This window comes from Meles meles, chromosome 20 (genome assembly GCF_922984935.1).
Source record: "Meles meles chromosome 20, mMelMel3.1 paternal haplotype, whole genome shotgun sequence".
In the NCBI taxonomy this organism is placed as follows: Eukaryota; Metazoa; Chordata; class Mammalia; order Carnivora; family Mustelidae; genus Meles; species Meles meles.
The window spans coordinates 40,439,245-40,454,128 of NC_060085.1; the positions used below are offsets into that span (position 1 = coordinate 40,439,245).

At 46.5% G+C, this 14,884-nt stretch overlaps 1 pseudogene; it reads right to left on the reverse strand.

Annotated features, from left to right (window-relative positions):
- Positions 1-11,939, reverse strand: part of LOC123932220 — a 168,171-nt pseudogene extending 156,232 nt beyond the window's left edge.
- Positions 11,940-14,884: the final 2,945 nt, after the last annotated feature.

Genomic DNA, 14,884 nt, shown 5'->3' on the forward strand with positions numbered 1-14,884 from the left:
GAATATTCTAGAGTCTAGTCTCATGGGCCCTGACTGGCATGCCAAGGATCCTATGATCACTATGACCAAGGGAATGTAGTGTTCCAATCAGCCAGAGTGGGGTTGGCCCCTCCTACAACATGTGGACAGAGGCTGGATAAAGGAAAGTCCCACAGAAGTATCAGGACTGCTGCTCAAAGAAGAGGGTTAGAACACAGAAGAACAGCCTCTGTCCGCCATAGTCATCAATACCATCGCCAGAAAGATGAACATAGGGATTTGGCGGCATGTATGTAACCTGCTCCCTCCACCTCCCCCAGCAGTTTCTTCCCACCCCAGCCTTCCTTCTAACTTGGGAGAGGGGTGCAAAGGTAGAATACATGCCCCTCAACGCAATCACCTTCAAATTGTCACTCAATTCCAGGAGAATGCCTTTCGTGTCTTCAGTCTGAGTTGGAACGTCGCCTTCTCCATGAAGCCAGCCGTCTCTAAGGAAATCCACACTCTCCCAGCTACCCCATGAACAAAATTCTCATCTTCTGTGGACTCACAGTACTTTGTACATACATTATCTCCATTAAAGGGTTTTTTCATGTATCAAGGTTATTTATTTACACAACAGTCCCTCATAGTGTACATTCACACATGTACGCACGCTTACACCTAACCAGATCAGAAGCTGAGAGAGGAGATTTGTTTTGTTCATTTTGAGTCCCTAACATGCTGTTTAACATGTGGAATGGTATTCCGAAATGTTGGATGGATGGATGGATGGGTAAATGAATGAATGAAAGACTTCTACGGCTCTTGACCATCAAATACAATTACCAGCACTCATTTGGACATTTAGTCCATCAATAGCGTTTAGCAAACTCCTCTTGTGTATACAGCAGACACAAATTGTTGAAAATAAAATTAAATCAGTAAAGGGAGAAGCAATCATATGTATATTCTGCTTGTTTTAAAATAGAAGAAGCTTGACATAAAGACAACAGGCATTGTTTATGGATTCTCATGAGAAGTAACACCGTCAGCTAGGGAAAAGCACACCCAGAAGGGCTAGGAAGCCACAGAGATGTCTGGAAAAATATGTGCTGAATTCACTCCCTTGAACACAAATGCCCAGCACTGTCCAAGGGCATAACCTTGAGTTGTGAAAGGGCAACTGAGAGAAGAACTTGAAAAGACAGAAAGCCCAGGGCTTGAGTCTTACCTCTGCCCCTTACAATGGAATCTGTCAGGTGATTCAACTATTCGGGGTCTCCATGTTCTCACCTGTAAAATGGGGATGATTACTCCCTGAGCTGTCTAGGTGGCTCAAACCTTAACCTCCTTGCTGTCGCTGACTCCTCCCTTTCCTCCACCTGCAATCCATCAGCAAGCCCACCAGTGAAAGATTTCCAGAATCCAGGTACACCTCTCCTTGCTGTCACATTGGTCTGAGCCACCATTAACTATGACAAGTGTCCTTGGGATCCAGTTGCTGAAGTGACTTTAGTGAGCAGTGGAGCCCAGGTGCAAACAGTTGTCTGTTGGCTCCTGCATTTGGAAGGGGAGGGAGACACACACCGTGAGGTCTGCCGTAGCTTCCCTGCTTCCCTAGCCCTGTCTTGGCCCTCCCAACCTCTTCTTCATCCAGAACCCAGAGTAATGGCATAACACAGAATCAAGGCCTGGCCTCTGCTGCCCAAGCTCCAGAGGCTTCCACCATGGCCCAGCAAGCCTTCAGTGTCTGGCCCAGCTTCCTCTCACCCCCAGTCTCTGCCCCCAGCGTTCCGTGACTCCAGCATGCTGGCCCTCAGTCCGCTCCCTGGGGGTGCAAGCGGGTTTGCACTTTGGAACTGAGCCCTCTTTCTTCCCTCTGTATCTTTGCAGCTTAATCCCCGGTGTCCCTCAGCTCTCAGCTCAGCGAGGCCTTCCCTTAAGGGAAGGGAAGGGAATGAGGTGTCATTCTGTCACCTGAGTTTGATTTTCGTCATGACGCTGATACTACCTGGAAACTTCATTTGCTTAAACCGCACATAAACTAGAATGTATGCACCGCGAATGCAGGGATATAATTTGTCTTATTCACGGATGTGTCTCTGGACCCTAGAACAGAGCCTGACACATAATAAGTGTTCAATAAATATTTGATAAATAAAAGAAGGAAGGAAAGAAGAGGGGACGGGAAGGAGGAGGAAGGAGGGAGAAAGGGAGCATCCCTCTTATAATCCCGCAAAGGGTGATTATAAAGACCCAATTAGAAAATTCTCATAAACCCTTTAGCACAGTGCCTGGCACATAGGAGCTATTTAATACATGGGATTACCATTCAGTTGTTAGGATAGAAGTGTGGGCAGCGCGGGCGCGCGCACACACACACACACACACACACACACACACACACACGCTCACACATGGGAAAAGAAAGCAAAAGAACTCTCCTCACTTTCTCTGGATTCACCTGGCTTCTGAAGAGAGTATTTGAGCCCTCTGACTAAGCAACAACCCCTTTGGCTTCCCTGGAACTAATGCTTGAACCTAGTTCAGACCCCGGGGGTTTGGAGTTCATTTTCTTTTGGCAAACTGTCGCCTTTTCTTTTCTCAGGGAAAAAATAAAATACAAAAAGACACTCACATAACATCTTGGAGATCAAATGGCTCTTGGAAAACTGCATTTTGATGAGTGAGGGAATCAAAACCATATGGATTAAATTCTCCTTAGATCTCCTAGGGGAGGACGGGGGCGGGAGCAGGGTAAGGGTAGGGATGGCTGGGAAATTCAGCATCGATTTTTCTGAACACAGAGCTGGTTCATGAAGGATGGTCTGAGATATAGCTGGTCCTTCAAAGCGGTTTGTTGACAACATGCCAGCTGACTTGGAAGAGAAGGAAATATAAAAGTTCTTTTTTTTTTTTTTCAATACTCCTGCTTCTTTTCTTCTGATATCCCCACCCCTCCCCTGGCCCCACAATGGAGCTGATGTTGGGGTCTTGTCAGTGACCAGGAAAGAGTAGTGGCTGGACACGAAGTTTGTATAATTTCTCCCAGAAAGCAACCTCTCCGTCTTTCCCTGAGGCAAGAGTCAGAAATAGCTGTTGAAGCCAAATATTTGTAATCAGGTACTTAGATGAGTGTCGTTCTATTTTTTTTTCTTCTTTTTTTAATGGTTGTATTTCTATCTGCATTTTGCTGATCTGGGCAAGTTGCAGAAGCCGGGCTAAGAGCCTGTGCACAGCGTGATTCACACTGTCATTTGCTGGGAGAGCAAATCAAGAGGGGCAAGCGCTTCCAACATTTTTACTTCAATCACAGAGAAACCTCAGAAGCAGTTTCCTCTGTTCTTCTCCTAATCTCCTGAAAGCAGGTGATGCTACTGACCGCCATGCTGGGCAACTCACTTGTGGAGCATTTACACAGCACTCCTCCGACTTCGTCCTCTCGGGCCACGTTGAGAGAGGTGCTCCTCTTGTTCTCATTTTACAAGAGAGGAGACAGGGCAGAGAGGGGCAGCAATGGACCTGAGGTCACACAGCTCGTAATCGGCAGAGCTGGGACTGGAGCCTAGAGTCTGCCCAGGCCAGAGCCTGCATCCCTGACCATCATTTCCCTCCAAATACCCTGCACTTTTGCAATTTGTGCCCTTGCTTTTGATGTTACATTCATCTAAAAAAGCCTCTCTTGCTCTTCCTACCCTTCCTCCTGGCAACCTGGCAAAAATCTACCCCACCCTCCACTCTCTGGCTCCTGTATCCATGGAGTCCTTTGGGAAACTCCCAGATTGCTTGGGACTTCTCCCACCTCTGACCTCCAGGACACTTGGTGCCTTCTGGAGCTGGCCAGCCCATTCTGCGTCACAAATTCAGCCGGGCATGATGGTCAGGCACCTTGGCTTTAGACAATGAGACACACCTGCCCTTGTTCCCCTGCTGGGACCCTGGAATGGATGAACCACTCCAAGATGAAGTTTCCTCATCTGAGGAAAAAGGCAGTGAGCTGGTGGGAGCAAGCCACGAGCTCATCTATGCAGGGCACAGCGCAAGCCTGCGATTCATGTTGGCTGCTGTGTTCTAGTTCCTCGACTGCCTGTTGGAGCTCTCCCACCTGACTGCAGATTTCTCCAAGGAAATGTAATAGTCACTGATTTAGGCAGTGATTGCATTAGGCATTTCACTAACTGAGTTTCAAGAAGAAGAGAGGAGAGAGGGGCGGGTGGGATCAGCAGACAGAAAGACGGCTCAGAGGGAATAAGGGAGCTGATGCAGACTGAGCCCTTGTCCTATGCCAGGGTTTCCAGAACTAACTCATTTCCTCCCCCACGACAACCCTGGGAAGTCAGTGCTATTATTATCTTCATTTTACAGATGAGGCAACTGAGGCCCCGGGGGGTTCAGAGACTTGCCCAGAACCATGGATTTGGTAATGCAGAGTCAGGATTTGAACCCCAATCTTCTGAGTCCAGAGTCTAAGGACTTACCAACTAAACTAGATTGCCCCTAAAAGGGGATTTTATAGCTTTCAAATGGCAATGAAAAACAAAGGCTGGAAGTATCTAGTCTTGATTGGTGGATATTTAACGGGTACAAATATTGGGTATAAGTTTACCAACACTTTGCTGAGAATTCAACCGGTGGGAGTAAAGCCACATGGGCTTTGTGGTTGCAGAGACTGGATAATAAAATAGATAAAACTTTGGCTGAGGAGAAGATACAGGTGGGATCCATGTATATATTTTAACACGCTTTATGTCATTTCATGGTTTGTTTGTTTGTTTGTTTGAAAGACTTGATTTAACACATACATCAAGGTGAGGTTTAGCAAATAAATTCAAGACGAGAAAACTTGAGAGATCAGTATGATGGTAAAACATCTAAATTAGTCCTAAAAAGGTAGGGGATCAAGGAAGGCTTCCAAGAGGAAGGGGCAGAAAGGCTGAGACCAGGAGGGTGAGTCAGAGTTGGCTTCATGAGGAATACACCATGGGTAGGTTCATTCAGTAGCCATTTCCAAACCCTTCTTCCACTTGTCCTCCACAATGGAGGCTTGAAGAGCTAGAAGCTTCCCGGTCTCCCTTGAAGCCAGAAGGGTCTACATGACAAATTTCAGCCAATGCATCTCTGACAGAGGTCTGCTGGAGGTTTTTCTGGGGGAAAAAAAGGTTTACTTTTCTCATGAGTGAGACAGAAAAGGCTGGTTTCGCCCTTTCCCATTCTTCCTGCCTTGAACATGGGTGTAATGTCTGGAGTTGCAGTAGCCACCTTATGACCATGAGGCAACAGGGTGGAGACAAAGGGAAAGTAAATGGCATAGAGCCAGCCCTGCCATCACTAGGCTGCTGCAGCATGCTAGGGGCTGCCTACCTCCACGTTTCCCCTTATGTGACCCAAATACGAGCCAGTATTTGAACCCCTCTAAGTCTAATTTCTTTCCCAGCTTACAATTAAAACCATTTCTAACTCATCTCCTAGACAAAGTAGGGAAATAATTCCAAAAATGATGAAGTGTTCAAGGCAGAGGGTCTAGCGTGTGCAAAAACTTGGAGGAGCGGAAGACGACAGCATATTTGAAGATGAGAGGTTCAGAGTAAATGAAATCTATGTTGTTGGTGCTGAGTGTTGAGCACTGAGGACTGCGTGCTGTCTGTGGTGGGAATGACACTGGAGAACCACACAAGGGCTACTGCACATGCTGGGCCTTTTACAGCTTGTAAGCTTAGACTTTGGACATTATCCATAACAATGGGGCATCATGGAAAGCCTTGCGTGTTGTGAGCAGTTCAAATAAAGTTCTGAAAAAATAAACAAATAAAAAGACCCTTCTGGTCTGAGCTCATTCATTCAGTAAATGCTTTATAAAAATGGGAAAGTAAAATGGTAGAACCACTTTGGAAAATCATTTTGAATATCTCCTAAAACTAAATACCGCTGCTCTACACCCCAGCTATCCCACAGCTCAGTACACATCCGAGAGGAATGAAGGCACAGGCCCACCAGAGGATCACTCCAAGTATGTCCCTAACAGCTTTACCCATAATAGCCAGAAGCAGGAAACAACCCGATTGCCCACACAGGCGAGAAGACCTGACTTGCTGGCATCCTCATGCAATGGAAAACTACTTAGCAGTAAAGAAGAAGAATGAATTGTTACCACACACAACCACATGAAGAATCAGACCCCTAATGATGGGCAAAAGAAGCCTACAGAAGAGAATAAACAGTTGTGTTAGTCTGAGCCCTCCAAGGAGATGCCAAGGGTAAATGTCTGAGAGATGATTAAGGCAAATATTCCTGAGAGAAAATACGTCCTGGGAAAGACTGGGAACCATTAGACTGTGATGCAGGTCTGCTCCTTGTGAGGGAGAAGAAGGAAGGAAGGAAGAGGGTGAGGAAGGGACCATGCAGTTCTAAGGAAACAGGCTGGTGGGGAGTCCTTGAGCCCAAACTGCTAGTCAGAGGATTTCCCCATCTCCCAGGAACCACCGTGCACAAGTGTTCCTACCATACCCAATCAGAGGAAGGAGCAGCCAGCAGGAAGTGGGTTCTCCCACAGAGGAGGTGAGATATTTCGGAGCCCAGCAGAATCGGCTGTAGGTCAGTCCCCACAGTCAAAGTTCCAACAGATGCATTTTCATGACAGAACAAGGGAAATCGACGTTCAGTCGATAAAAGAACAGTGGTTACTTCCAGAATGAGTAGGGTTGGGACACTGAGAGAGAGGGCATGAGGAAGTCTTCTGGGCTGGCTGGAAATGTTCACTCTCTTGATGAGGGATGGTGATTGTGGAGTGAAGACCTTTTAAGATACCTCCTAAGGTTGTGCACTTTGTAGAAAAAAATAATAAGGGGCACCTGGGTGGCTCAGTGGTTTAAGCCTCTGCCTTCGGCTCAGGTCATGATCTCAGGGTCCTGGGATCGAGTCCCGCATCGGGCTCTTTGCTTGGCAGAGAGCCTGCTTCCTCCTCTTTCTCTCTGCCTGCCTCTCTGCCTACTTGTGAGCTCTCTCTGTCAAATAAATAAATAAAATCTTTAAAAAAAAGAAAAAATATTAAGTTCGTACTGAGCAAATGGTATCAAATGCTGGGCTAACCCCTGGGCACACAGGGGTGACTAGAGCAGACAGGGATCCTGCCCCCGAGGGGCACACAGTGGGAAGCATGGTCTGGAACAGCAGCCCCACAGTGTTCCCACTGAGGTGAGGAGTGGCAGTGAGCCTGGGGCACACAAGCCTGTCTATGGATGGTCAAGTCCAAGAAACATTTTGCCAAAAACTCTTGAAAAGAGAGACTAAAGCACAATGACAGACTTTGCAAGAATTAGAAGGGTAGATATAAAAGCAAGTCAGGAACCATTGGAACTGCTTGCAAAGAAAAATGGTTTTGGAGAGATCAGATACAGAAAAATTCGGTGTGACGGTTCACTGCTGGGACTTCCAGGAGCCCCGAGCCCTGGGAACTGCATCTCTCCTGGAGTCAAGCTCATCGCTCTGTACCTAGCAATCAGTTTCCCTTGCTTTATAGGATCTGCTGGGAAATTATGTCTGATATTTTCCAAAGCCCAAAAAGCGTTTCACACCTTTGCGAGGGCTGCTGGGAGGCAGGTAAAAGTATATGTGCTGCCGAAGCGAGCACTGGGAGGCAGGTAAAAGAATGCAGGCTGTAGGGGCGCCTGGGTGGCTCAGTGGGTTAAGCCGCTGCCTTCGGCTCAGGTCGTGATCTCAGGGTCCTGGGATCGAGCCCCGCGTCGGGCTCTCTGCTCAGCAGCGAGCCTGCTTCCCTCTCTCTGCCTGCCTCTCTGTCTACTTGTGATCTCTCTCTGTCAAATAAATAAATAAAATCTTAAAAAAAAAAAAGAATGCAGGCTGTAGAGGGAAGCGGTGCCAATTAGGGCCACTTAGGACTAAATTGACCTGTCTTGGGCAGCGATGCAAAATAGAACTCACCCTGTTCTGGATAACTGAGGATTTCTCCTGTGACTTCATTTGCTCACTGTAAGTTTTCTATAGAAAAGTGCTGGTATCGATCATCTCTTAGGGAAATTTTTTATTTTTTCATCCCAAATGACTTTTGTGTTTTTCCAAGGTTTCTATTATCAGTCCTCAATTTCTAAATTTCTAACCATTTTCAACTTGAGATGGTGATGTTGACTGTCAGGCTTTAAAACAAAACTTGTAAACATATATTATATATACATACATACATACATATATTTCAGATCATCATGCCCTCAAAATGTGAGCTCCCCACAGCCTTCCAGAAGGGAGAACTATGAATAGAACATTTTACACTTGTCTAACTTTTCCTAGGCTTTTTTTTTTTAACTGTCCTATCTTCTCAGTCTGTGATAAATGCAAAAAAAAAGGTATCTCTCCAATAATTTACTGTGTTGAGATGGCAGCGTAATTGAGTCACCCAAGTTAAGCACTTCAGGAAAATTTCTATCAGGTGCCATCATGTTCTCTGGCCCAAGCTTTATTTAAACTCACTGGATCAATCTGAATCAATTTGACATGTACACACTTCGGGGCATAGTTAGTTTCAAATCAATTAAGCTCCTTATGACTTTATGATTAAGAGCCCAAGGTTATAAAACATTAATATAAAAATCACAAATATAAAGTGAAAAGTAAAATCTCCACCTAACATTTCATAAAAATCACCAGAATCATTAGATAAGCTTCATTAAACAAACAAGGTAAGAGTAATTAGGTGGTAAATTGAGTACAGTGGTTTCCAAAGGCTCTAATTGAGATGGGCCGAACAGTTTAATAAAAGTAAGGAAGCCAGGGTCAAGTGTAGCCTGTGGCGGAATGAGGATCTGAAAACAACTCCTCAGCGGTCTGGGGGCCCTTGCAGCAGGAGCACAGAACTCCTTGGAAAAGCAGAAGAACCTTCTGGTTCTTCCCTGACCTTCACTGGGCTGCCCTGCACCACTGGACGCAAGATAAGGACCTCCTCTTGCCTGGAGCCAGCAGGCAGCCACGTGAAAGCATTTTAAGGATCACAATGTAATGTGATTCCTACCTTCTAGAGTTACTTGGAATTTTTCTCTCCTGGTTTTGGAGCTTAGGGAAAGGAAGTAAAGAGAAGGGACTCAATGAGATTTTCCACTAAAATAATGAAAACTTCCAGGTCCCTTGATAAATTTGATCGTTGTCATTTATCCCAACAATTCCCATGAGGAGGAGGAGGGGGTTCCCTTAATTCTCACTGTATTAGACACTGAAGCCCGGAAAAGTTAGGTAACTTCTCCCACAGTCACACAGTAAGGAAGGGGCAGAACCCAAGTCTGTGTCATTCAGAAAGATGGGTTCTTCACGCCTGCAGGGTGACGAGGCCTCTGCCATTCACTTATTCGACACGTAGCGACGAGGGGCCTTTGCCTCGTCTGCACCAGCTGTTGCAGGGCTAAAGCTCCAGGGAAAGCCAAACAGCCAGGCTCCCAAAAAGTCCAGGGCAGAGTCTAGTGAAAGCAAATACATAAACTGACAGAGTAAGATAGATAAGGTTGTGCAGTGTTCAAAGTGTACTATGAGAGTGACTGGTGGCATCTTTCATTGTGAGGGCAACTCTTACGAGAGCACCTATGAGCTGAGATTTGACCAGGAAGAATGTGCCCACTCTCCTGAGTTTAAGGACACTCAGTGCCAAGAGGAAAGATGGGTGCAGAGACCCCAAAGAATAAATAGGACCCCACACCTGCCTACACTCTTCCTCTATTTTCCTCCCCTCTTATCTCTGGGCACCTCGTGACTCACTTTGACCGGAAGAATGTGGTGTAGTGTAGGAACAGTGTTCTGGTTCTCAGCCCAAGATTCTGGCAATTTCCTCTTTCACCCTCCTGGACCTCTGACCCAATATGTAAAGGGACCCAGCTACATGCCAGAGAGACCATGCAGAGAGAAATAGGCACGAGGCTGGCCCCCAGCTAAGGAGCCAGTCCTGCGAGAGAAGGTATGCAGCCCCAGCAGAGCTCCCAGCCAAATGCAGCTACATAAGCAACCACAAATGACGCCTCAGTGGGACAGGGATGAGCCTCCCAGATGAACTAAGCCCAACTAAGCCACGAAACCGCGAGAAAGACCCATGGGTGCTTTTGCAAGTCCCCACACTTCGGGATGCTTTATTGGGCAGGAACAGATCATTAAAGAAGCCAGTGTGGCTGGAGTTAAGTAGAGCAAAGGCCAGTGGTTAGAATGTGAAGCTAGACAGCGTTCTCCACCAAACGCTAGATCTGGGGGGAGACCTGTGAGTCAGAGTGAGCAGGTGGGATGTCACTCATGTGATCGGGAGCCACTGGAAGGTTTAAGGGGCATGACATGATCCGATGATTTACATATTTTTAAAGCCTATTCTGACCATTGTGTGGTAAGTGAATCTTGGGATGGAGAGAGTAAGAGAAGAAGTGAGGAGACTTCAGGTAGGTGGCCACTGTGGGAATGCAGGCAGAGTGAACCCAGGTGGTGGCAGTGGAAATTCAGTGAACTGATTCGCGTCATGTTTTGGCGATACAGTCAAAAGGACATGATGCTAGATGGAGTGTGGTGGGACTGGCTGGCTAAGGATAACTCTGAGATCTTTGGTTTGAAGAACTCAGCTGATGGTACACAGTTCTCCAAGTGTGCTCCCAAGGACTCTGACATTTAGCAATGAGGAGGGAGGGGATTCCAGAGGCAAAGAAGGATAAGCCAGTGAGGTGGGAAGAAAACCCAGAGTCTGTAAGGGTCACAGAGGCCAGGGGAATACTGTTGTTAAGGACAAGAAGGAATCAAATGAAGTCAAAGAAGATAAGGAGAGAGATGATCATTGGTTCCATGAAGTTTGTTAGTGACCCATTAAGTCGTTGGTACCCCAGGAAGGAAACATCCAGAAGGATTATACATTTCATAAGAATAGCAATTTGTCCTCACACTTCCCTAACCAGTGCCATGATAATATTTAACCCCTTAAATCTTCTTTGGTCAACCCAGGGATGGAAAGAGAATACAAGAATTCTAAATTGACTGACTTTAAACTTGAAAAGAGGAAATTTTCCCACAGATGTCATCAAGAAGAATGAAGGCTCAAAATGGAGTATACAGAAATGAGTTACAAGAACGTGGAACAAAAATATAAAGTAAGTTAAATTTTATGTGCATCTTTAATACATGGTTCAAAAATAGTGTACCTGCTACATCAGTATCCAGACTCTCCCGGAAAAAAGATCAGCCTTGGCTTTAGTTGGGTCTATGGCAATCGTGCTCAAACAGGAGTGGGTGATCCCTCTCCAAGAGCTATTGGTGATATCTAGAAACATCTGGGCTTACAATTGGGGAGTGCTACTGGCCTCCAGTGAGTAGAGGTCTGGGAAGCTGCTAACCATCCTACAGTGCACAGGACACACTCCACAACACAGAATCATCTGGCCCCAAATGTCAATAGTACCAATGTCTAGAAACCCCGGCTTATAGGTGGTCCCAGTTGTATAGAAAGAAAGTAACCTATCATAAGGCACCAGGAGTTGGAATTCCCTCCTTATCCAGCTAACCACCTCCAGCCTGCTTCACCCTGTTGACTAGACTGTGGAGTTAAGGAGGCCAGGGGTCTTGGTTCAGCCTCTTTCTGGTCATTAACCTGTGTTTCCTTTGGGACCACAGCCCATACCACAAAAACAGACCTCTCATCCAACACAAAAAGAGGCTGTGACCATATTTCCAGTACCACCTTAAAAATGATTGAGAAAGAACTATTTTTATTGGTAGCACTACCTGTCGTGTAACAAGATGGTGTTCATGGTTAGTGGAATTTTTTCTGTTGTTCTGAAATGTCTGCTAAGGACAAAGGATATTAATGCCCATCTTCTAAGTGCTGAGATTTGATCTTTGAGAGTCAAAATGAACAGCCACCTCAGAGCTGTCCTTGGAGTAATTCTCTGGAAAATCTCCACCACCACCACCACCTCTACCATCGTCAGCTCCACCATCACCTCCATCACTTCTATCATCATCACCTCAACTGCGATCACCTTAATCACCCCCTAAACCACCTCCATCCCCATCACCTCCATCACTTTCACCAACACCTTCATCACCTCCAACACCTTCATCACCACCTTCGTCGCCACCTTCATCACCTCCATCTCCATCACCTTCACCACCATCACCTCCAACATCGCCTTCATCACCTCCATCCCCATCACCTCCATCACTTTCACCATCACCTTCATCACCTCCAACACCTTCATCACCACCTTCGTCGCCACCTTCATCACCTCCATCTCCATCACCTCCAACATCAGCTTCATCACCATCACCTCCAACATCACCTTCATCACCTCCATCCCCATCACCTCCACCAACACCTCCACCATCACATTCATCACCTCTAACACCTCCATCACCAACTTCATAACCTCCATCACCAACCTCATCACTTTCATCACCATCACCTTCATCATCTCTATCATGACCTTCATCACCTCCATCACCATCACCTTTATCACCTCCAACACCTCCATCACTACCTTTCTAACCTCCATCACCGTCACCTTCATCACCTCTGTCAATGCCACCACCATTACCACGACCACTGCCGTGGAGAGAAGAAGTCATTTTTTGGGACAGTGCAGGATTTTTGAAGAGAGGCCCTTTCCTTTTCTTTTCTTCTCCTTAGTGAGGAGTTGTGTTCCCACCTCCAGAGCCAGGAAAGGGAGGTCCAGAGAGAAGATCTCCTGGTGACTACAGGTATCTGCAGGCAAAAGAGATTAGAATTCCATTTGCTAATTGGAGGATCTGCTGGCATTCCTTTGTGTGACCAGAAAAAGGATGATAGAATTGGAGTAGGAGAGCATAGCGGAGTCCACCAGAAAAGAAGAGGGTCAGGAACACCCTGCTCTAACTCCCTAGTTCTTGAGAAGTACAGAGGTTGGATGTCATACATGCCCAGAGGCCCTGAAGTTTGCCAAGGAAGGCAGAAGAGCAAGGATTCTTTACCATGGAGAACAAGAGGTTCCCATGCAGAGTATGATGGTGGGGTCGGCTAGAAGCTGTGGTCAGATCCAGGAAGGGACCAACAGCATGTAGGGGAGCACTGGGAAATAGGCTCCTTACAAGGCCCACTGGACAAAGCCCACAGAGATTTGGGGCAATGGCAGCACTGGGCAACTGGGGAGAAGTCCGTAAGTTCACCAGGTCCAGGGAAGAGGCATAGACCATGCTTCCTCTCCTTCCTGCTGCCCCTCCCCCTATACAAGCCAGTTCAGGGTGGGGTGGTGAGGGCAAAGGTAAACATCCTCCGTTTCCCTCCAGACCCTCTGAATCACAGTTCAAGCCTGACCCAGGGCCAGAGCAGGAAAAAGACATTCAATCCAAAAGGAGATTGATGTTTTAAAATGTACAGGACAGTGCCCAAAAAAACTAAAGTGATGGTTTTAGTAAAGGAACTGGCAAATTATAGAATTCAGCTGAACTTCTAAGGATGTGTTTCCTGTCGGAAAATGTCAGGTAGCCGGGTTAGGGGCAATGATTAGAAACAATAAAGTCATTTCTCATCTCTCCCGCCATTGAATGGAGACACTTGAAAACATAGGTTACACGGTAGTGAGGAGTGGCCCTATGTCAGACACTGAGCTGAGCCTTGTCCTCACACCACCCTGTCTGGTGGGCATGGTCAGAACCATTATTGCTCTCATCTCTGTTCTGTTGTTGAGAAACTGAGGCTCACACTACGGCCACATAGCAACTAAATGACAGAGTTAAGGTTCAAACCCAGGGTAGTGTGACTTGGAAATCTCCTATTTTAACCCTGCTTCCTTCAGGATGCCTTATTTAATCACTTCAGCGGAAACCAGAGCACACAGTTATGCATGTGAAATTGTAGGCTGCCATCGAAAGAATATTTTTCCATGTTTTTTTTGACCACTAAAATTAATTTCTTTGTCAGGCCCCCCATCCTGGAGGTGGGCAGAAACAAGATCGCTCTCTTTTAGGACTTTCTCTACTCTGCCCCAGCTGACTGCCAGGGCTGGAGGCCCTCAGGAGAGCCAAGGCATGAGAGGCACATGTGGTTACAACCTCCTCGAGGCTTAAATACCTCTTTCCCTGCTCTCCCTGGCACCCTGAGTCTCTCTCAGTTTCTTTCTACCTAAACTCCCCCACGGGCCATCTCTACCTAACTGATGACCACACTAAGTTGGGCATGGAACCCTGGGGTCTTCCTTCATCTGTCCAGAGAATGGCTAGCAACCAACCTCCAGAGTCGATTAGTTATGTGATGCTGCTTTGTGCCTCAGTTTCCCTATCTGTCAAATCAATGGTCTCACAGGAATGTTAGAGGATTAGAAAAGAAGACATTTATAGGATGCTTAGACTAGTGGCTGACACATTGCAAACATGCGACTGAAGTTAACTGTCATTGAGGTGGGAGGGAAGAAAACACTGACTCTCACTGAGCGAGTCTTTGTTTTATACCTGGACAGTAACTTTAAGATAACTTTATCCCTGGACAGTAACTTTAAAATTCAACATGCTGAAACTTTAACCCTTTCATTCCCTGGATTCTGTAGCTCCTTTTTTTCCCAAGACAATAAAACCGAATGGTCTGGCTTCACAGATTGGGGAGTTTGGGGGGTGGGTGTGGTTTAACATCTCAAAAGTCCATGCTGCCCAGTCATAGGTGGACAGTTCTGTTTAAGATCCTCTGAGCTGTCCTGTCCTCACCCCACAATTTCCACCGCCTGCCCCCGTCTCACCATCCCCCACACCCCTCACTACCACCACCTTCCCTGTCTATAGGGTAGAATTCTCTGGCCTATCACTCCCAGACAACAACTGACACAGTCTATCTTGCAGTCACACCCATTCATAGGATCTTCGTCATTATCTTTGGAAAAAACAAGAACGAAGCAGAACTGGCTCTCAGCTACCACCCTCTTTCCTCTAACAAAATTGT